The sequence below is a fragment of the Lissotriton vulgaris genome, unplaced genomic scaffold (genome assembly GCF_964263255.1).
Source record: "Lissotriton vulgaris unplaced genomic scaffold, aLisVul1.2 SCAFFOLD_584, whole genome shotgun sequence".
Lineage (NCBI taxonomy): Eukaryota > Metazoa > Chordata > Amphibia > Caudata > Salamandridae > Lissotriton > Lissotriton vulgaris.
This window is the reverse complement of record NW_028247781.1, coordinates 356,739-380,158: the sequence shown is the minus strand read 5'-3', so window position 1 is coordinate 380,158 and position 23,420 is coordinate 356,739. Positions and strand designations below refer to the sequence as shown.

The following is a 23,420-nucleotide window of genomic DNA, read 5'->3' as shown; positions in this document are numbered from 1 at the left end:
TCTGATGGGTGTGGTCAATAAAGTTTGTGACAGTACATTTAGTTAAGGGTTTCATGCTGAGGAATAACGACGTGCAACGCATAGCTCCGCGTGTTACGTGGTCGGTCACATGCTCCCGGCCGGCGAGGACGCCAGACACTTCTATTTCTAAGCATGTTCCTATTACCCGATTTAATGGTACTTGATTCACCGATTTTGGGTGAATGGAACGCTGGGTTGGACATGCAGAGATTTGAATTCGGATCACAGCGTGTTTAATCAAGAGTGTTCAGCTCACTGCCGCACCCTGCCTGATTTACGTTTGTCAAAATGAAAAGATTATCAAATCCACTCCTGAATAGCTATATTCATGCTGTTTGACGTAAGCTGCACTTAAAGCTATTTTTGACATCCGAATCCTGCACTGACGGTCCAGTCAGCCAGTGCGTGTGTCAATTCAGACGTTCAGTAAATTCCGGCAGTCCATACTTGGGACCACTGTGAAGAGGCCCGAAAACAGGCTGCGACAGTGGGGCAAAAGCATGAACTACAGTGTGCAACATAATGCACACAAACAACATAATAAAAAAGCCTGCTTAGAAACATTCCTTCAAAACAAAATCATTTGACATGCGGAACATTCTCGTGATTTCATGCATGCCATAAACCTCATGACGCCCCCCGCGCTCAAGTATAAATCCCAGGGGTAGTCTTAACATTCTGTGTTTTACTTGAATAAACCAAACATGCGTCTTTGTAATGTCCTGGCCTCTGCATTCTTGGTCTGACCGTCATCGGCGCGCGGTGCCAGCGAGGAGAGGAAAACAAATCCATCACAGGACCCAGTGCCGCCGTTATCACGAGTGACGCGGTGCGTGCTACCGAGGATGCGAACACGTGGAACATACTGCCAGCCTAAAGTGCCATTACTGGAATGATGGCTCCAGAAACGAACAGTACGTCTCTGTCTTAGGCGGGTGAGATCTCAAGGGTGAGACAAGGCCTTGTGGTCTTTACATAGGAGGATGCAGAATGGGCAGTGAGGTCATGTGGCCACAGCATCTTTCCATTTTTGTGCAGGTCCCATGACTCACTAAGGTCCTTATAAGTATGTTTTTCCACATGCCCCTTTTTTAAAGGCATGATTTGTTTTTTTCAGTCCAGGCTCTTCAAAATGTTAAGTAATGCGAAGAAATCCTGTATTTAAGTAAAACTAAAACAGCAAACACATAACTACTTCATTTAGAAAGTATGTGAGAGCTGATTTCAGAATGATTATATTAGAGCAGACAGAGGACTAAATTACCAGCTTAGAAAATTATCCTGACAAGTTTACGCATATTCTTTTTCACTTGACAGCTTATAATTTTTTGGGAGTATTAAAACAATAAAAAATGGCCGATATTTTTTCCTAATAAAGGTGGCAACTCTAATTTGCCTCTCAGTGATGATTGGGGCCTGCCCTGTGGCTTATATGATATTATAGGAAATGAAATACAATAGCCAAAAAACATGAGTAAAAGCAGAATATTTATATTCAGTAATTTAAAATGTGCAAGCTTCACATGCAACATTAGAGTGCTACTGAAAAGTGCAAAGTGATATCGTGCAGTGAACAAGTGTTGAAAACAGTGGGAAAAAATAAAGTGAACAAATAAAAGGAAAAGTAGATGTAGGCATCAGCTGCTGCTGTTTTTGATGAGTTCTATCATATAATGAGAATGATACTATACATAGTTACTCCTGTGAGTAGCCTCGTATGGATAGTTGAAGCTTCAGGCAATGTTGATGTTTTGACCCCAAAAGGATTTATCGGGGACATCCTCAGGACGTGGTTTAAGACAATTGAATAATAGCTACCCTTCAAAATGTATATGTGTATGACATCATGCTAAAAAGGCTAGAAAGAGTGCCCTCTACACAAAGACAGGGCCTTAAGTGGGCGGGGTCTCGCCGGTGCTAAGCACTGGCAGTTTTTAGGTTTCGCTGGGGGGCGGAGCCGTTAGGCTCCTCCTCCAGCGAAATCTGTAGTTTCTAGTATGGGTGACTTTACCCCGCCTCTCTGCTTCATTGGCTAGCTCCATAAATGGAGGCTAGCCATTGGAACAGAGAGGCGTCCGTCAATGCCGGACCAGACACGGGGGCGTTCCCGAGATTCTTTGGCTTTTGCCGACGTCACGCGACGCCGGGAACGCCCCCGTGTCTGGTCCGGCCGGGCCGTGTTTGCTGCTGTCCTGCCTTGTGTCCCTCCTCCCGCCGTCCCCACGTTTCCCTCCTCCCTCCCGCCGTCCGTTCCTCTCGTGTCCTTTCCCGCCCCCCTCCCGCCCCCTGTGTCCTCTCCCGCCGCCTCCCGCCGTCCGTTCCTCTCGTGTCCTTTCCCGCCCCCCTCCCGCCCCCTCCCGCCGTCCGTTCCTCTCCCGCCCCCCCCTATATAAAATTGCATAAATAAATAAATACAAAAAGAGTTGTGATTAGGAACCTGGTTTCCGTAATTAAATCTATGTTCTTTCGTGCGCTTTTCTAAATAATGCGAAATTACTGAAGCTCTGCTTGGGTGGGACAACCATAGGCTTGGCTTGGCTTATTCTTCCGAAATGCCTTTGTCCTACTTTAGTCTCTACCCTGAGTTCGTGCCTGTAGTCTGACATGCTCCTCTCTGATTGGCTGTTATGTGGACTACCACAAACGTTGCGAGACAGAATCAGCCACAGGAATGAACGGGGAGCGGTTTAACTACACGTCGATGAGAGGTGGGCGTACGTTTACTGACAAGGGGTTCGGAGGTCGGCTATTCCATTGCCACAGCGGGGGCTCTATTGTTTTAAGAACATATTAGAAAGAGTGTTACGCACTATTAGTTGCCTCGGTACTCATTTAAAATATGGCATATTTACATCTTCGTCACTTGTTCTTTTCGACTTGCATCACGGAGAGTATCAGACAAAAGGCATGCACCCCGAACCCAACTCTATGGTACAGCCTAGCCAATTCTGGTCACGTCACTTCCGGCTCTCGTTCCAGTACCTTTTATTCCCGGCAGCACCCGTGAGTCCTGGTTGATGCGGCCGGCCTTGGCAAAGAACATGAAGCTGCTTGTTGCTGCTGCGCTCGTCGCGGGGTCCATTATTTTCTTTCTCTCCGGCTTCTCCGAGGCCGAAGAGAAGAAGAAGGGACCGAAAGTTACCCACAAGGTGAGTCCGTAAGAAAAGCTAAGTATGGGGCGCGTGATTCAACAAGGGTACTGTACGGCACGGCCCAGCCCATGACGGGGGGAAGTGGAGGTGTAAGGTACCAGGCTTGTAATGCATTTGTACGGTCTGGCTGCGATTCTTGGCTGGTAGCGGGGTTCCTACAGTTTGGGGGGGGGGGGGCAGAACTCTGCTGCGCCTGGTTGAATATTGACGGAACGAACAATCTGGTTAATGAACTGAGCACTCAGCGCGTCAAGGTTCTATAGTAAAACATTGCAACCAACTTTTTATAGTTGCAGACTCCGATTGTTATGCACACCCCCACTGAACACAGCCTCAACTTGCTGACCATGCCTGTTTAATTCTAAGCCGTTTAATAAAGTATCCCAGTGAGGATGTGTGAACACTATAGCCTGCATCGCCAAATCGCGTAATAGGCTTCATATAGCCGACCGCTACGTCGGTGAGATTTGGAGACCTCGCAATCCTAAATCGGAACAATATACAAGATCTTTCTCTGGTATGACCTCAATGATATTAACTCCCCCCAGAGTCTACAAAATATAATGTCCACGTTTTGCTACTGCTATTTGTCAAATTAGATGTAGGTCTATCTAGCAAGTGAAAGTAGATTCCCTTGCCCTCCATTTAACCTTTGCTTTCGATAAACAGACAGGAGGGTTGAGATTTCAAAGGAGTCTAAGTAGATAATAAGGTGATTAAATGTATGGAGTAGATACATGTTTAAGGGAGTTGTACATAAAAGGGATGCCAAGGAGATATGTAATGGTGCTCCTGAAACAATTTTATTTGATTTGTGCCACATAGGTTCACCCATTTAGTGATGGTTTACTTGGAACCTTGCTTTCTGTTATCTAAATATTTTTTTTTACACTGGTGTAGTTTTTCCTTCAGGTATTTAATGATTTACTTTTTATTACGTATGATAAATTTAGGGCAGATAATGTTTGCCATGTCAAATTATTTTACACTTTGCCCTACCTATTTTCAATACCACATGCCTGCCATGGAGTCAACATTTACCATGTTTCTATCCTTAGCTTTATTGCTTCTTTAAAAAATGTTCTCCTTCAGACAGCTTCTTTGATTTGTTAGCCTTTCTTAGACTCTATATACAGGGCGTTAGTATAACCGTAGGTCACCGGGGAGTAGTCTTGCATGCCTCCTTAGGTTTACATATGAAAGTAATTTTCTATCTCGTTTAAAAAAAAAAAAAATCTATCTATCCGTAGTTCCACTCTTAATTGTGGGGCTCTTTGCATGTGTGTGGGGCTCTTTGCGTGTGTGTGGGGCTCTTTGCGTGTGTGTGGGGCTCTTTGCGTGTGTGTGGGGCTCTTTGCGTGTGTTTGGGGCTCTTTGCGCGTGTGTGGGGCTCTTTGCGTGTGTGTGTGGGGGGGGCTCTTGCGTGTGTGTGTGGGGCTCTTTGCGTGTGTGTGTGGGGGGGCTCTTGCGTGTGTGTGTGGGGGCTCTTGCGTATGTGTGTGGGGGGCTCTTGCGTGTGTGTGTGGGGGGCTCTTGCGTGTGTGTGGGGGGCTCTTGCGTGTGTGTGGGGGGCTCTTGCGTGTGTGTGTGGGGGGCTCTTGTGTGGTGTGTGTGGGGGGCTCTTGTGTGGTGTGTGTGGGGGGCTCTTGTGTGGTGTGTGTGGGGGGCTCTTGTGTGGTGTGTGTGGGGGGCTCTTGTGTGTGTGTGTGGGGGGCTCTTGTGTGGTGTGTGTGGGGGGCTCTTGTGTGGTGTGTGTGGGGGGCTCTTGTGTGTGTGGGGGGCTCTTGTGTGGGTGTGTGTATTGGCATTGTAAATGAGAATGCCATTTATTTATCTGTTTTCAAAACCAACACATAAATAAAAAGTTTGCCATTTACAATGCCAATGGCTCAAACTTTTCCGAAGGCGAAACCGTTGCATTGTAAATGCTTGTTTAAAAGGGGCCTCGAAACGGGCCTCTATCGGGCTCTGTTTTGTGCCCTGGCACAGTCGGACCGTTTTTTTTCCGGACTGCAGTGACCGCAGGCACATAGATATGCGTGTGCTCACACTGCTCACCTCAAACTAGTGGTGGTTATGGCATGACGTCATGCAAGGTGAGCGTTCTAAGGGAAGGTAAATGCTGTAAAGAGAGACATTTTCTCTCTGGATTTCCCTTCTCTTTTTGAAACTCAGGAGCAGCAACATTGTTGTGGTGTCACCAGGGCTTTAAGTGGAAGATTTTTCAATATTGTACACAAGCCATAGTTGCTTATTCAGCTTTATGCAACTAACAACCATTGACAAAGCCAATTGTCCTGACTTGTTGTAGATATGATGTTACTTGTATCATATATCTGGATGCAATGACAGAAACAGCAAAATACAAGTCGGGCGGCACACTAGGCACACATTTTCACCCTGTGTGTTTTAGGCCACGCCCTTGATTACATAGGCCACGCCCTTTGGGAGACCTCCCCCTCCCCCGTTTTTCATCCCATTTAAAGCCCTGCACAAAGAGAACACTACTTCAGACCTTCCCATACTTTGCATACCAACAGAAGCTGCAAGCCATTCTCACACTCTTAATCTCCAAGCTTGACTATACCTTGCTTGGTGCACCTGTATTCATTATATGTAAAGTAGAAGTCATCCACAATGCTGCCACAAGGCTTCTTCTACGTAAAAGAAAGCAGGACTCGAGTCCTGCAATTGCCCGCCAGGCTACCTATAGCTAGAGGGGCAATCTTCAAGGAACTCTGCATTGACCACAGAGCATCTCAAGGCAGAGGGCCCCTATATCTCAAGTGAAATTCAACCAATACAAACCAAACAGAACACTGTGCTCTAGGCCTGAATCACTTTTCATCATACCACCTTACCATATGAAATCCGCAGGAGGCACTGCTTTCTGCCAAACTCTGGAACTCACTTCCAGCCACCATATGAAACTCCAAGGAGCATATACTCTTCTGAAGACAACTGAAAACATGGCGTTTTCCTACATAACAGCACCACCCGCACCCTGGCAGCAGACCTAAAAAACTGTTGCACCCACAGGTGCAATCCTCAGCTTACAACCCACGAACTGCAAACAAACCAACCAGCGAACTGCTTTTGTTATGTACGTAAGCAAAAAAAGGGCCGACCTATGGTTCACTGTATAGGTATATATCATTCCAATACAATAGTTATGGCCCACAGTAATACTCAATGCCATATAATGCAGCGGTCGGCAACAAATTGTAACTTGTACTTCTAAAATTCATATAAGACATATCTTCTCTGAGGGTTGTCTATCACCAGCAGTGTATAGCTCAAAAACAAATCCTCACTAAAAGAACAGGCATGGAATAACTAAAGACATTTGTAACACAGTACTGAATCACTTGGAGGACTTTAATATAGTCCACTCACTGCAGGTCCCAAATAGCTAAACAATCTGACCACTTATTTAGATCTCCCAAAGACACTCAGGTATAGGAGGATAATAAAAATGCCCATCCTACAGATTTCTCCACTTCTCAATCCCTCCAACCATGCCAGCTCAAGACCACAACTATACCCAAAATCTCAGATTGGACAACCCGTACAGCAGTTAAAAAGACTGTCATATGAAATACGATAGAGGGACCTGTAAAGCTGTTCAAAGCTACCAGCATACTGAAAACCATAAAAGATGTGTCTGTCTCTGACACTTCATCATTTAACACACAGCTACTACACCTTTCATCCTATAACACGACAACAATATCTTGGTGGACATCAAACTTCCCACATACATCAAAACAAAAACAACATCCTTTCTACCACACACACTACATAGTGGAGCATGCTTCTCCTGTAGTCAAGTGCTTCAGCACCCCACATGGGTTGAGGGCACCATGTCGCCGTCTAGCTGTGACCTGCTGGCTTGGACTCTAGGCTCGAAGTCAGAGAACTGATGCTATCACTGCACAATACAAGGCTCCGAGCACTCCTAGAACTACACGAGCTGGTGCTTTGCCAACACCACCACTAGCAGCAACACCTAGAGCGAGGAAGCCCCTGCCTGTCTCTATTGGCACCACTACAAAACTGGTCGCCAGTCTGAGGTACACACAAACTTCCATGTTAGTGCCCACAGAATCTGAAAAACGAGAGCTTTTCATACAGTTCACTACTTTAAAAAAAAAAGATTTCAGGTATATATCATCCAGTCTCTAGATTATGAGGATATGGCCAAAATAGAAGAAATGCTGGCTGAAACGGAATGGAGTCGTTAAGCAAGACAGCGATAAAAGCCACTGAGATCAAAGGACTGGTGAGGAAGAGAGATACAGCGAAGGAGAACTACAGGAAAAAGAAAGAAAGGGGAAGAAGGATGCATAGCTAGAGATAGGAAAAGAGTTAGGGAAGAAAGAAAAAGAGGGTGAGAGATATAAAATTTGGAGAGGAGAATCAAAGATTGAGATCGAAGGCAAGACTGAGAGATAGATCACGAGGGAAGGAGGAGATAGCTTTAGAGAGGAAGGGTTGAGGGAGTGATAAAGAAAGTGAGTTCGAGCTAGACTTAAATGGTGAACTGAGCAGAAATATAGATAAAAAAGAGGGAGAGGGGACCAGAAGGAGAGCGCAGAACAGGGCGGAGAGAGAGGGACTGATGATAAATAGAGTAGGAGAAAGTATAAGACATAACAAGCATTTGCAATGCAATAGGTCTCGCATTAGAAAAGTTTGAGCTATTGGTATTGTAAATTACAATTTTTTTATTTATGTGTTGGTTTTGAAAATAGCGAAATTAATAGCTTTGTCATTTACAATGCCAATAGTTATAACTTTCACAAATGTGACACCTATAGCATTTGTAATGCAATATGTGTTGTATTTACGTGACTTAGATGTATTGATATTACAAATAACAATGGCTTTTAATTTTTTTAAATAATTAATACTTAAATAAAAGTTATTGTAATTTATAATGGCAATAGCTTAAACATTTGTAAATAACTTTTCTGAAGATTATGTTCAGTGTATTTTATTGTGACGAAAATCCAAGAACAGAAGTGAAATATTAACATCTTTTTGTGACATTTGTAATAAAGCTTGAAACATTGAGAGAACATATTTGAACCAGTTGTTGTTGAATGGTTGCACAGATTGATGCTGCGGTGGGGACGAGTGATGCTGTGGGGTTCAGTGATGCTGTGGTAGCGCATAGTGATGTTGTGGTGCCCCTGAGTGATGCTGTGGTGGTGCTGAGTAATGGATGCTGTGGTGATGCGATAGATATATAGAGTGAGTGCGATAGATGGATAGAGTGAGTGCGATAGATAGAGGGAGGGTGATAGATAGAGTGAGGGCGATAGATAGATAGAGGGCGACAGATAGATAGATAGATAGATAGAGTGAGTGTGTTAGATAGATAGACAGATAGAGTGAGGGAGATAGATAGATAGATAGATAGAGTGAGGGCGATAGATAGATTGATAGAGTGAGGGGGATAGCTAGATAGAGTGAGGGCGATAGAGTGAGGGTGATAGATAAATAGATTGATAGAGTGAGGGGGGATAGATAGAGTGAGGGCGATAGATAGAGTGAGGGTGATAGATAGATAGATAGAGTGAGGGGCGATAGATAGGTAGAGTGAGGGCGATAAATAGAGTGAGGGCGATAGATAGATAGATAGATAGAGTGAGGGCAATAAGATAAATAGATAGAGTGAGGGCGATAGATAGATAGATAGAATGAGGGTGATAGATAGATAGATAGATAGATAGATAGATAGATAGATAGATAGATAGATAGATAGATAGATAGATAGATAGATAGATAGAGGGGGAGCGATAGGTAGTGTAATTATGTGGCGTGTAATTATGTGGCACTGAGTGGTATTTGGAGTGTATGTTGCGTTGAGCGCAGTGTAAAGATGTAGCATATAATTATGTGGCACTGAGTGGTATTTGGAATGTATGTTGCATTGAGTGCAGTGTAACTATGTGGCGTGTAATTATGTGGCACTGAGTGGTATTTGGAGTGTATGTTGCATTGAGCGCAGTGTAATTATGTAGCATATAATTATGTGGCACTGAGTGGTATTGTTTGGAGTCTATGTTGCATTGTAATTATGTAGCATGTAATTATGTGGCACTGAGTGGTATTGTATGGAGTGTGTGTTGTATTCAGTAGAGTGTAATTATGTGGTGTGTAATTATGTGGCACTGAGCGGTATTTGGAGTGTATGTTTAGTTGAGTGCAGTGTAATTATGTAGCATATAATTATGTGGCACTGACTGGTATTGTGTGGAGTGTGTGTTGCATTCAGTAGAGTGTAATTATGTGGCATGTAATTATGTGGCACTGAGTGGTATTTGGAGTGTATGTTGCATTGAGTGCAGTGTAATTATGTGGCGTGTAATTATGTGGCACTGAGTGGTATTTGGAGTTTATGTTGCATTGAGTAGGGTGTAATTTTGTTGCATGTAATTATGTGGCACTAAGGGGTATTATGAGGAGTGTATGTTGTATTCAGTAGAGTGTAATTGTGTGGCGTGTAATTATGTGGCACTGAGTGGTATTGTTTGGAGTGTATGTTGCATTGAGTGCAGTGTAATTATGTAGCATATAATTATGTGGCACTGAGTGGTATTTGGAGTGTATGTTGCATTGAGTGCAGTGTAATTATGTGGCCTGTAATTATGTGGCACTGAGTGGTATTTGGAGTGTATGTTGCATTCAGTGCAGTGTAATTACGTGGCATGTAATTATGTGGCACTGAGTGATATTTGGAGTGTATGTTTCATTGAGTGCAGTGTAATTATGTGGCACTGAGTGGTATTTGGAGTGTATGTTACATTGTGTGCAGTGTAATTATGTGGCGTGTAATGTGGCACTGAGTGGTATTTGGAGTGCATGTTGCATTGAGTGCAGTGTAATTATGTGGTGTGTAAATATGTGGCACTGAGTGGTATTTGAAGTGTTTGTTGCGTTGAGCGCAGTGTAATTATGTAGCATATAATTATGTGGCACTGAGTGGTATTGTGTGGAGTGTATGTTGTATTCAGTAGAGTGTAATTGTGTGGCGTGTAATTATGTGGCACTGAGTGGTATCGTTTGGAGTGTAAGTTGCATTGAGTGCAGTGTAATTATGTAGCATATAATTATGTGGCACTGAGTGGTATTGTGTGGAGTGTGTGTTGCATTTAGTTTAGTGTAATTATGTGGCGTGTAATTATGTGGCACTCAGTGGTATTTGGAGTGTATGTTGCATTGAGTGCAGTGTAATTATGTGGCTTGTAATTATGTGGCACTGAGTGGTATTTGGAGTGGTGGTGGAGGTGGTGGTTGTGGACGTGGTGGTGGAGGTGGCAGTGTGTGTGGTGGTGTATGTGGTGGTGTTGGTGGTGTACATGGTGGTGGTGGACTCAGTGGACGTGGTGGTGGTGGACATGGTGGTGGGCGTGGTGGTGGTGGGCGTGGTGGTTGTGGACGTGGTGGTGGGGGTGGATGTGGTGGTGTTGGTGGATGTGGTGGTGTTGGTGGTGGATGTGGTGGTGTTGGTGGTGGACATGGGGGTGGTGGATGTGGTGGTAATGGATGTGGTGGTGGTGGACGCGGTGGTGGTGGACGCGGTGGTGGTGGACAGGGTGGTGGAGGACGTGGTGGTGGTGGATGTGGTATTGGTGGACGTGGTGGTGGTGGACGTGGTAGTGGTGAACGTGGTGGTGGTGGATATGGGGACGTGGTAGTGGTGGATGTGGTAGTGGTGGACGTGGTGATGGTGGACGTGGTGGTGGTGGGCGTGGTGGTGGTGGTGGTGGAGGTGGGTGTGGTGGTGGATGTGGTGGACGTGGTGGATGTAGTGGTGGTGGACGTGGTAGTGATGGTGGACGTGGTAGTGGTGGACGTGGTAGTGGTGGACGTGGTAGTGGTGGACATGGTGGTGGTGGACATGGTGGTGGTGGTGGACGTGGTGGTGGTGGATGTGAAGGTGGACATGGTGGTGGTGGACGCGGTGGTGGACACGGTGGTGGTGGACACGGTGGTGGTGGACACGGTGGTGGTGACACGGTGGTGGTGACGTGGTGGTGGTGGACGTGGTAGTGGTGAACGTGGTGGTGGTGGATATGGGGGACGTGGTGGATGTGGTAGTGGTGGACGTGGTGGTGGTGGACGTGGTGGTGGGCGTGGTGGTGGTGGACGTGAAGGTGGGTTGGTGGTGGTGGAGGTGGGTGTGGTGGTGGATGTGGTGGACGTGGTGGTGGTGGATGTAGTGGTGGTGGACATGGTGGTGGTGCATGTGAAGGTGGACCAGGTGGTGGTGGACATGGTGGTGGACTTGGTGGTGGACATGGTGGTGGTAGTGGATGTGGTAGTGGATGTGGTGGTAGTGGAGGTAGACATGGTGGTGGTGGACATGGTAGTGGCCTCATGGTCGACGTGGTGGTGGCTGTAGTAGTGGTGGTGGACATGGTAGTGGTGGACATGGTGGTGGTGGATGTGGTGTTGGTGGTGGATGTGGTGGACATGGTGGACATGGTTGTGGTGGACGTGGTGGATGTGGTGTTGGAGGTGGTGGTGGTGGACATGGTGGTGGTGGATGTGTTGGTGGTGGATGTGGTGGTGGTGGAGGTGGTGGTGGTGGTGGGAGTGGACGTGGTGGTGGTAGGTGTGGTAGTGGTGGTGGACATGGAGGTGGTGGGCATAGTGGTGGTGGATGTGGTGGTGGTGGATGTGGTGGTGGGTGTGGTAGTGGTGGTGGATGTGGTGGTGGGGGACGTAGTGGTGGTGGATGTGGTGGTGGTTGTGGGCGTGGTGGTGGTGGGGGTGGTCGTGGTGGATGTGGATGTGGTGGTGGTAGTGGTGGTGGAGGTGGGTGTGGTGGTGGTGGAGGCTGGTGTGGGTGTGGTGGTGGTGGACGTGGTGGTGGTGGACGTGGTGGTGGTGGACGTAGTGGTGGTGGACATAGTGGTGGTGGATGTGGTGAACGTGGTGGTGGTGGATGTGGTGGTGGTGGACGTGGTGGTGGTGGACGTGGTGGTGGTGGACATGGTGGTGAACGTGGTAGTGGTGGACATGGTTAGGGTGGTCATGGTAGTGGTTGACGTGGTAGTGGTGGACGTGTTGGTGGATGTGGTGGTGGTGGACGTGGTGGTGGTGGACATGGTGGTGGACGTGGTGGTTGTGGACATGGTAGTGGTGGACGTGGTGGACATGGTGGTGGATGTGGTGGTAGTGGTGGCGGACGTGGTAGTGGTGGAGGTGGGTGTGGTCGACGTGATGGTGTTGGACATGGTGGTGGTGGACGTAGTGATGGTGGGTGTGGTGGTGGACGTGGTGGTTGTGGACATTGTTGGTGGTGGACATGGTGATGGTGGACGTGGTGGTGGATGTGGTGGACATGGTGGTGGTGGTAGTGGTGGTGGACATGGTGGTGGTGGTGGGTGTGGTAGTGGTGGTAAACGTGGTGGAGGTGGGTGTGGTGGTAGTGGACATAGTGGTGGTGGACATGGTGGTGGTGGACGTGGTGGACGTGGTGGTGGACGTTGTGGTGGTGGACGTGGTGGTGGAGGTGGGTGTGGTGGTGTTGGACGTGGTGGTGGTGGACGTAGTGGTGGTGGACATAGTGGTGGTGGATGTGGTGGTGGTGGATGTGGTGGTGGTGGACGTGGTGGTGGTTGTGGACGTGGTGGTTGTGGGCATGGTGGTGGTGGTGGATGTGGTGGTGATGGACGTGGTGGTGGTGGACGTGGTGGATGTGGTAGTGGTGGACGTGGTAGTGGTGGTTGTGGTGGTGGTGGTGGTGAACGTGGTGGACATGGTGGTGGACATGGTGGTTGTGGACATGGTGGTGGTGGACGTGGTGGACATGGTGGTGGATGTGGTGGTGGTGGTAGTGGTGGCGGACGTGGTAGTGGTGAAGGTGGGTGTGGTGGTGGTGGACGTGATGGTGTTGGACATGGTGGTGGTGGACATAGTGGTGGTGGGTGTCGTGGTGGATGTGGTGGTTGTGAACATTGTTGGTGGTGGACATGGTGGTGGTGGATGTGGTGGTGGAGGAGTTGGTGGTGGTGGTGGTAGTGGTTATGGACGTGGTGGTGGTGGTGGGTGTGGTAGCGGTGGTGGACGTGATGGTGGTGGAGGTGGGTGTGGTGGTAGTGGACATAGTGGTGGTGGACATGGTGGTGGTGGACATAGTGGTGGATGTGGTGGTGGTGGATGTGGTGGTGGGTGGTGGACGTGGTGATGGTGGAGGTGGTGATTGTGGACGTGGCGGTGTTGGATGTGGTGGTGGTGGACGTGGTGGTGGTGGACGTGGTGGCGGTGGATGTGGTGGTGGTGGTGGTGGATGTTGTGGTGGTGGAGGTAGGTGTCGTGGTGGTGGACGTGTTGGTGGACATGGTGGTCATGGATGTAGTGGTGTTGGACATGGTGGTGGGTGTGGTGGTGGTGGACGTGGTGGTGGTGGACGTGGTGGCGATGGACATGGTGGACATGGTGGTGGTGGACATGGTGGTGGATGTGATGGACATGGTCGTGGTGGATGTGGTGGTGATGGATGTGGTGGTAGTGGTGGTGGTGGTAGTGGTGGTGGTGCTAGGTGTGGTGGTGGTGGTGGACGTGGTAGTGGTGGACATAGTGGTGGTGGATATGGTGGTGGTGGACGTAGTGGTGGTGGACGTAGTGATGGTGGACGTGGTGGTGGTGGATGTGGTGGTGGAGGACGTGGTGGTGGTGGTCGTGGACGTGGATGTGGTGGTGGTGGATCTGGTAGTGGTGGTGAACATGGTGGTGGTGGTGGGTGGTGGACGTGGTGGTGGTGGGTGGTGAACGTGGTCGTGGTGGAGGTGGGTATGGTGGTAATCCTGCAGGAGTCTGCCAGCAGGCTGTGCAAAATTCAGCAGCGCCTCTAGGCGTTTGTTGCAATGCACGGACTTCACACAGAATTTGGCATCACGGTATAGTACACAATAAAACATTTCTTAGCACATAATTAAATTAGAAGCTCAAAAGAGCTCTTTCGGCATCTCTGGCAAGTGTGAATGAACTGCACCATAAACCTCTAAGAAACGAGACCAGAACGGGTAGGAATGCGTACAGTGTAGTTTCTGTAAGACTTTCCGAAAGTGACCCTAATCAGGACATAACTAAACCTTTCATGCCTATTTTACAACATCTAGATAGCAAAAGACTGGGATTCAATGATGAAAGCGGAGGGGACACCAAAGTAGCAGGAAGCAACAATATATGTTAAGGGCGCATTACCTCGGCTGTTTAATCGGGTGTGATCTTGGGCATGACAGCCTTCAGCGAGCAAAGCCAGAAACGGCGTGGGCGGGGGAGCGGATTCCTTTGAAGTGTTTGAAGTCTGATGCCGGCTGCAAGCAAACCAGCATGAGTGCGGCGAGAGGCTCACAGGGAGCCAAATGGTGTGCGATGTGCACGCGCCCGCACACATGCACTGTAGGCAATACGCATGGAAAAGCCTTTGGGAGCATTTTTTAAAGCCCCTACTTAATATCTCGTCAAAGCATTCCTAACGCAATGGCTTAGATGAGACCTAAAAAGGAGAGCAACAGAAAGTGAAATTGTTAAAAACGACCCACTACAGTCAGGAAATGAGCGATCAGCTTGACTCTTAGAGTTACCAATGGGGACAGAACAGCTGGGCTAGCGCCACCCACAAGCCCAGCAGCGAAAGGGTGCACAGCAATGTCTGACCCACCCTAGGTTAGAGATGTGACTTGAGCTAGTGCTATATGGTTACCAGCCAACAGATATGGGGTCTTAGGCTAAAAAAGAAAATAGCAATAAACACTAAACCCTGTAATACTTACTGACTCACATTCCTCTCTTGTATTCTCTAATAACCCTCCAATCACCAAAAGTATAACCCCATATGGGAATTGGTGCCAAAAAGTGCATTCTAAAATGAATAACAAAAAATATTGATGATTAATTATAGAAAAGTATGCTAGGGTGATAAATCAACTATGCACACGTTAAGAGAGGGGTATTAAAGGTGTTTAGTATCTGTTGTACTACACCCACACTCCCTGACCATAGCTCTCTGACAGTAAACTTTACTAATATTTTTTAACGATACAATTTTTTTTACGTATGCTGAGGTGAGTGTAACAATTGCAGTAAGTTCTGGCTTTTTAGCCAGCAAGCCATGCAAAAAAACCTGTAATTCTCAGTATGCATCGTGCTGTTGACTTAAGAACAGTATTTGCTGAAGGTACACGTAATGCTGTTTCTGGCAGCTGTTCTGGAAAGAAACTCTTTATGGTTTTGCTTGTGGCCTAGAGAGCTGCACCAACAGAGTTTTAAGTACTTGCACTACAAAAAGTGAGTCGCATATGGCTGCGTTATGTGTATCTGACAACTTGGGCCACATCTGAGTCTTTGCCAAGACTGAGCACTTTGCATTCTGGGACTAGTGCTTCAATTTTCACAGTGGTGGACTGGCTGTTTTCTTCACAAGGCTATTGGCGCTCTAGCAAGCTCTGTTAAAGCCCAGAGGTCTGGTCACCTTTTTGTTTATGGCAGGTGCACTGTTTGTAATCACTTTCCTTATTACCATAAAGAAAGATAAACATGAATCTAAAGCGCTGCCTTGCATTACATATAAATCAGGCTTATAGCCACGCACCTTTAATAATGTCATCTCACCAAAATGATTGCATTTTGTTTATTATAGCACTACAGATATTTCCAAGAAAATCATGTTAGACATGGGAATTAGGTTAGTAGTCATAGTCATAGTCAAAATCTTTATTCGGTTATTCATACAGAAACAACCATAAAAGCACAATTTGATAACAACACAAATAAAAACAGATATCTAAAAGCCACATATACAGAGTTTATAATCACTGATTAATCAGCTACAGCAATAACAACAGTTATGAGTATTTAACCCTCCATGCAATTTCTAAATGTTATGGCCAATTTGGTTAGTAATATTGCCTACGAACTACAGGAGTGTTACTGCTCCTTTTTGTAAGAAATTGGATCATTTTTTTAATGCATCTGATTACATGGATATAATTATTCGCTCCTACTCACGATAAAGTGTCACACAGATGGCAATCTAATGTCAAATAAGCAATCTTGCCAGTTATGCATAGATTGCTACTGTCCCTGTACGTGTGGGTAGCGTTAGCTTAAAGAGCGAGTACAACATGTGAGAAAGTGCCTCTTTTAAATGGTTGGCCCCCCACGTTTTGCCTGGAACATGATGTGGTTTCAATTGAAAGTGCACAGGGTTCATGCCAACCAGGTCCTTTGTGCCAGAGCTCTTTCCCAAAAACCGTACCACGATTGGCACAACTTCAGATTCCCCTGTGTGTCCCTAATAAATGGTATTCCTGGTGCCTAAGGGATTAGGACTGAAGAAACTCCCATGGGGACCCCTCACCAAGGCCATGCTAATTACCTCTTCATCCTGCATGCCTTGGTACAGACAAAAACGACAAAGTCGGCATGTCACACTGCCTGCGTGCCATGTCAAAGCCGGGCAAGTCACCACTCTAGCAGGCCTTACCAGCCCTAAGGAAGGGTGCACTATATCTCAGGTGTGGGCATATCTGCATGAACAGATATAGCTACAACAATATTTAAATCTATGTTTAATATCGTAAGTGCCAGGGAAGCCATAGAGAGTACATGGGCTGGAAACTTGACAACTTGAGTTTCTCAGCACCACAATGGCTTCACTGAACCCCGGAGTGTTTGGTACTAAACAACTCCTCTTAATAAATCCACACTGTTGTCAGTGTTTGATTTATTAATACATGTATGCAGAGGGCACCTCAGAGGTGCCCGCTGAAAACCTACCAAATCTGGTGTGGTCTCTAACTGACCTTCAGCAGCCTGCCACCACCAGACATGTTTCTGGACCACTGGGATGAGAGCCCCTGGTCTCTGCAGCCAGAAACAACGCCCATCCTGGGCGGAGGTGTCACACTTCCTTCCCCAGGATGAGATAAGGGCTCTAGACTGAAGTTTCATAGGCCTTGCCGTTGTTGCAATGTGACCCAGCCTCTGCTGCTAGTAGCAGATGGCAGCCCCTGGTTCAAACCCCCACTTTTGGCTGGAGAACCGGCAGGTAAACTATGTGAGAATAGGAGGTGTGCCCCCCTTCAGCAACTCCACCCCTCAGGTGATGGAGGCGAAGAGAAACACATTTTTCAGTGCCCAACATAGAAGATGGTGGGACTTATCCAATCAGGGCCAGAGCTATGGCCCGCTCCTTCCGGAGGGTGGCATAATAGAGGGTGTAGCTACTCCAGGAATGGAGCCCATTGGTCCCTACCTGTCACTCCCCTGTAACGCCCCAATATCTAGTATTCAGGTGGTACCCCCAGACCCTGAAATCAGATTCCAGAGGACCTCTGAAGCCCGGACACTGGAGAACTGCCCCAGCAAGAAAGAACAAGCATTGGAAATGCAATAGGTCTCGCATTGGAAAAGTTGGAGCTATTGGTCTTGTAAATGACACATTTTTTATTTATGTTTTGTTATTGAAAATAGCGAAATTAATAGCTTTGTCATTTACAATGCCAATAGTTATAACTTTCGCAAATGTGATACCTATACCATTTGTAATGCAATATGTGTTGTATTTACGTGACTTACATGTATTGATATTACAAATGAAAATGGCTTTTAATTTTTTTAAATAATTAATACTTAAATAAAAGTTATTGTAATTTATAATGGCAATAGCTTAAACTTTTGTAAATAACTTTTGTGAAGATTATGTCTAGTGTATTTTATTGTGACGAAAATCCAAAAACAGAAGTGAAATATTAACATATTTGTTACATTTGCAATAAAGCTTGAAACATTGAGAGAACATATTTGAACAAGTTGTTGTTGAATGGTTGCATAGATTTATGCTCTGGTGGCGCTGAGTGATGTTGTGATGGCGAACGAGTGATGCTGTGGCGTTTAGTGATGCTGTGGTAGAGCATAGTGATGTTGTGGTGCCCCTGAGTGATGCTGTGGTGGTGGCGAGTGATGCTGTATGCTATGCTATGTTTTGTTTTGATATCTTATGTTTTGTTTTGCTATGCTACGTTTTGCTATCCTATGCTTTGATTTTTTATGCTATGCTATGCTGTGTTTTGTTATGCTATGCTATGTTATGCTATGATGCTATGTTTTGTTATGATAAGCTATGCTTTGTTGTGTTTTATTATGCTATGCTTTGTTTTACTATGCTATGTTTTGGTATGCTATGCTATGTTTTGTTGTGTTTGGTATGCTTTGCTATGTTTTGCTATGCTATTATATGTTTTGTTTTGCTATGCTGTTTTGTTGTGTTTTGTAAAGCTATGCTATGTTTTGTTGTGCGTTGCTATGTTTTGTTATGCTATGTATTTTTTAATGCTATGTTTTGTTATGCTGCTTTGTTATACTATGCTATGTTTTGTTTTGCTATCCTATGCTTTGTTTTGTTATGCTATGTTTAGTTTTGCTTTCCTATGCTTTGTTTTGTTATGCTATGCTATGTTTTGTGTATTGTTATGCTATGCTTTGTTGTGTTTTGCTATGCTCTGTTATGCTATCTTATGTTTTGTTATGCTATGCTATGTTTTGTTATGTTTTATTATGCTATGCTTTGCTATGCTATGTTTTGCTATGCTATGTTTTGTTATGCTATGTTTTGTTATGTTTTGTTATGCTTTTTTTTGTTATGCAATGCTAAGCTTTGTTTTGTTATGTAATGCTATGTTTTGCTATGCTTTGCTATGTTTTGTTATGCTATGTTTTGTTATGCTATGTTTTGTTATGATATGCTTTGTTTTGCTTTGTTATGCTAAGTTTTGTTTTGTTATGCTATGTTTTGCTATGTTTTGTTATGCTATGTTTTGTTATGCTATGTTTTGTTATGATATGCTTTGTTTTGTTTTGTTTTGCTATGCTTTGTCTTGGCTATGCTATGCTATGTTTTGTTATGCTATGCTATGTTTTGCTATGCTTTGCTATGTTTTGTTATGCTATGTTTTGTTATGCTATGTTTTGTTATGATATGCTTTGTTTTGTTTTGTTATGCTATGTTTTGTTTTGTTATGCTATGTTTTGCTATGTTTTGTTATGCTATGTTTTGTTATGCTATGTTTTGTTATGATATGCTTTGTTTTGTTTTGCTATGCTTTGTTATATTATGCTATGCTTTGTTTTGTTATGCTATGTTTTGTTATGCTATGCTATGTTTTGTTGTGTTTAGTTATGCTATGGTATGCTTAGTTGTGTTTTGCTATGCTGTTTTGTTTTGTTATGCTACGTTTTGTTTTGCTATCCTATGCTGTTTTGTTATGCTTTTGCTATGTTTTGCTATCCTATGCTTTTTTTGTTATGCTATGCTATGCTGTGTTTTGTTATGCTGTGTATTGTTATGCTATGCTGGTGAAGGTGTGAGGGTGTGTGTGAGGGTGAGTGAGTGAGGGTGAGTGTGTGAGGGTGAGGGGGTGTGAGGGTGAGTGAGGGTGTGTGAGTGTGAGGGTGTGAGGGTGAGGGTGTGTGAGGTGGTGAGACGGTGAGGTGGTGTGAGTGTGAGGGGGTGTGAGGGTGAGGGGGTGTGAGGGTGAGGGGGTGTGAGGGTGAGTGAGGGTTGTGAGGGTGAGTGAGGGTTGTGAGGGTGAGTGAGGGTTGTGAGGGTGAGGGGGGGGGGGAAGAAAGAAAACAGAACTATCTCTCCGGAACCAAATCATTTTTACGAGACCAGACATAAGTAGCAAACATTTCGAAGCCCTCCCGCTCATAGTTTGAATCATGAAATGAACATAGGGGCCAAAGTGAAAAGATAGAACAATAACACATCCGTACTTGTGATTGAAGTTAAGGGACATGGACCCACGCTTCCCCGATTTAAACCCAAGGAATGGACGTTTTCAAAGATGGAATAACACGTCCTTGGACCCCCACTAACAAAAGGAAGATATAAATGCGGCACGAATAAACAGGCCAGCGAAGTTCCCATACCTTAACAACATCGCCGAGCAGTGATGCGTGGAAAACAGCAAACCCGGAAATACCTGGCGTGTATTAGAGCTGTTTTTTGTTATTATTATTATATATATACTTCCCGCGTTCGGCCCTGATCCAATCAGGGAGCAGGGCAGGATAGAGACTGCAGTAGGGAGAATCAAAATCCGAAATTGAACTAGGAGTCATCAGACCGGGTGCCTGATATCTCCGACTACTGGCGGCTCGGGCATTCAGACCCCTCCTGCCCCAGTTGTCAGCATTTGTCACATGTGTGCACTTTGCTGAGGATGAAAGTGTGCTGGTATCAAGTGACCCACAGTTTATACAGAGAGCAGTTGAAGAGGGACATTTATCTACTGAGCTAATTTTCGGACATATTGTGGGATCTACAGGTTTACACACACATCATCAGTATGTTCATTAAATGTCGTATACTTGTAAAGCGCACAGCTGCCCCAGCAAAGGGGCGTCCCGGCGCTGTATACCGCTGGGGAACCCATCCTGGCTTTCCCTGTGAGATGGTCCCTCCTGGGCATCTCCAAGGTGAAGACAAGCATCCCCGGCGCTGATGGGGCCGTTATGGGCAAGCTATTGCCCAGAGTTGCTGAGTGGGTCCCATGGTTGGAGTGGGCACCGAGGCGAGAATTATCGAGTCCGCTGACCATGGCCCAAGACCCTGCCGCGTCGGGAATCGAACCCTGGTCCCGGGCCAATCTCTGCCTCCGGGTCTGCCGCCTCTAACCAGTGAGCCACACCACTCCACTGAAAAAGTTACTGTTTTGATAACAATATGAAGGTTTGGATACAGGTCTCCCCAGTCAGCATGTCGACCATTGAGCTATTTCAGAGCGAGTATAGCGGCTGTGCTGAGATACTAATGGAAATTGATACAATGATTGTTCCCGAATCATCACGAAATGGTAAAATCTCGCGAGAACCAGTCTACCTAATTACATGAAAGCCAAATGGTATTGATAGCCATATGCTGCTATGAGGCGGTCCTTGGGAAGTATCTCTGTAATAAAGCGTTCATATGACAGCCCTGCATGCTTAGAAACGTCATCATACTGTGACAGGAGATTTTTATTTTAAAAAAAAATCATTAGTCCGAGATACGAATTCAAGGCGAATAATCGAGTGCAAATTTTACAAAGCAATTACTTTTAACTTCGTTCCTTAACAGCAGACAAGGCCGAAGCTGTGCGTTTCTTCACTAGTAGTTGAGTGGGCCTTGCACACACTCGAAGTAAACACGAAAGTGACCCTTTAGAAATCTGTCGATGTCTTACTTAACAAAGGGTCACTTAAAATGTTTAAAGGGAAAGAAACAGCACTACCTGGACTGGCCAACTGACGGATGCGGGGAAGTAAAAACTGTTTTTTCTGTCCTTTCGCATCGGTTTCCTGAAAATGTCGCAGGGCAGAAAGTATCCCTTCCCTTTTCATTCCAAGAGTGGTAACTCCTTAATTATCTTCGGAGAGTTTACACATGTAAACTCATCTTCTATGAGCGCTTGTCTTAACAATGTTCTCTAGAAGAAGGAACAGTTTTGAAAAGAATGTGGAGCGCAATTCAGAAATGTGCACGAAAAAGATGCAAAACCTAACAATTAGGATTTTGTAATGAGGGTTAAAATCGGATATCTAATTACCAAACTGGAAGGCCAACTATCACATTACTGTGTGCCTTACACTTCCCAACAACGCATGTAACGGAACGGATTCAACTAGAATCTGCATAAAAATGTATAGCCCTCACTACCGTGCAAAGACTCCCTCACAACACTCCTCAGTGGTTGCATCTTTCTGTAATGTAGGGTTCTGCTGAGACGTGGGCAAGTGGGAGTATATTTCTCCGCCATCAGTGATGAAATTTCACACTAACTTCCTCGCACTCGTTGCAGCAAGTTCACAGGCTCTGCCGGCACATGACTTAATTATCTTTGGAGAGTTTACACATGTAAACTCATCTAACGGAACGGATTCAACTAGAATCTGCATAAAAATGTATAGCCCTCACTACCGTGCAAAGACTCCCTCACAACACTCCTCAGTGGTTGCATCTTTCTGTAATGTAGGGTTCTGCTGAGACGTGGGCAAGTGGGAGTATATTTCTCCGCCATCAGTGATGTAATTTCACACTAACTTCCTCGCACTCGTTGCAGCAAGTTCACAGGCTCTGCCGGCACATGACAAGTTGTGTTTCGGGTTGTTTGCTAATGTCATTCTCTTCCCTAAGAAGCAGATCCTCGTCGGTGAGGTTGAAAGCAGCGGCAAAAATCAAGGAGAAGGCACTCAAATAATGAGGAAAAAATAATGAGAAAAAGCGAGGAGAACTCGTTAAAAATAAAGGAAAAGAAAGGGAAAAATGCACTGAAACTGACAGGAAAGCACGGAGAAGACGTTCAAAACAAGACGGAGGGCATTGCGGGGGGGAGGAGAAATGCGACACGGCCGCAGCAGGGGGCGGAGCAGGGAGAGCGGCGATGAGGGTGTCAAGCAGCAGGGGCCTTTGAAGTGAAGCTAAGCTTCACTTCAAAGGTGTGGGAGGAGTGCGGCTGAGGGAACAGATGGCGATTTGGTGATGTGCACGCGCATTTTAGGTCAATGCGCATGCGCATTGACCTAAAAGCCACGGGCACAGCACCAAATCGCCCAGTTAGTTAAAGTTTGTTTAAAGCCCTATATGCTCGCAAGCTCGATGCGTGCGCATCGAAGAGCGAGACCTAAAAAGGACCAGTGACTGACTTGGCACCAGCCCTGCCAGCCTGTCTGCTCCCTTTCGACCTTCCTACCAGGGCCGGACTGGGAACCACAACTGGCCCTGGCAAAGTAATCGGCCGTCCCCCACCTCCCCACTCAGAGGTGGGGGAGGGCAGCACTTTGCCGGTGCCGGTTTTCGGCTATGCAAAAACAGCCCTGTAACAAAATCGTCTCCCAGGGGCCCAAAACCGGCCCCCACCCGTGCGGCACACTGGGGGATTGCCCGGTGCCCACTATGGCCAGTCCGGGCCTGCTTCCTACAAAGGTCAACCAGTCCTGCAGGCCCAGAAACCTCCAAAACTCTGAGAGGACTGCCTTTCTACTATAAAGATCCAAGATACTCCTGTGGACATCGGACCTGTCCAAGAAAAAAACAACTTTAAAACCGAAGCGCTCTGGCCTGAGGAACGGAAAAGCCACCTCCGCACACACCTCTGCACCTGATGCCCATGGTCTGAGTCCAATTTGCCCACCGGTCCTGCGAACGTTCCCCAGCGATTCTGAGCAAGAGTCCACCATGGGTTG

General features: G+C 46.1%; 1 protein-coding gene across 2 annotated transcripts in view; it reads right to left on the bottom strand.

Moving 5' to 3' along the window:
- Positions 1-23,420, bottom strand: part of PUSL1 (pseudouridine synthase like 1) — a 481,771-nt gene that overhangs the window by 397,581 nt on the left and 60,770 nt on the right. The gene's annotated exons all lie outside the window — the stretch shown is intronic.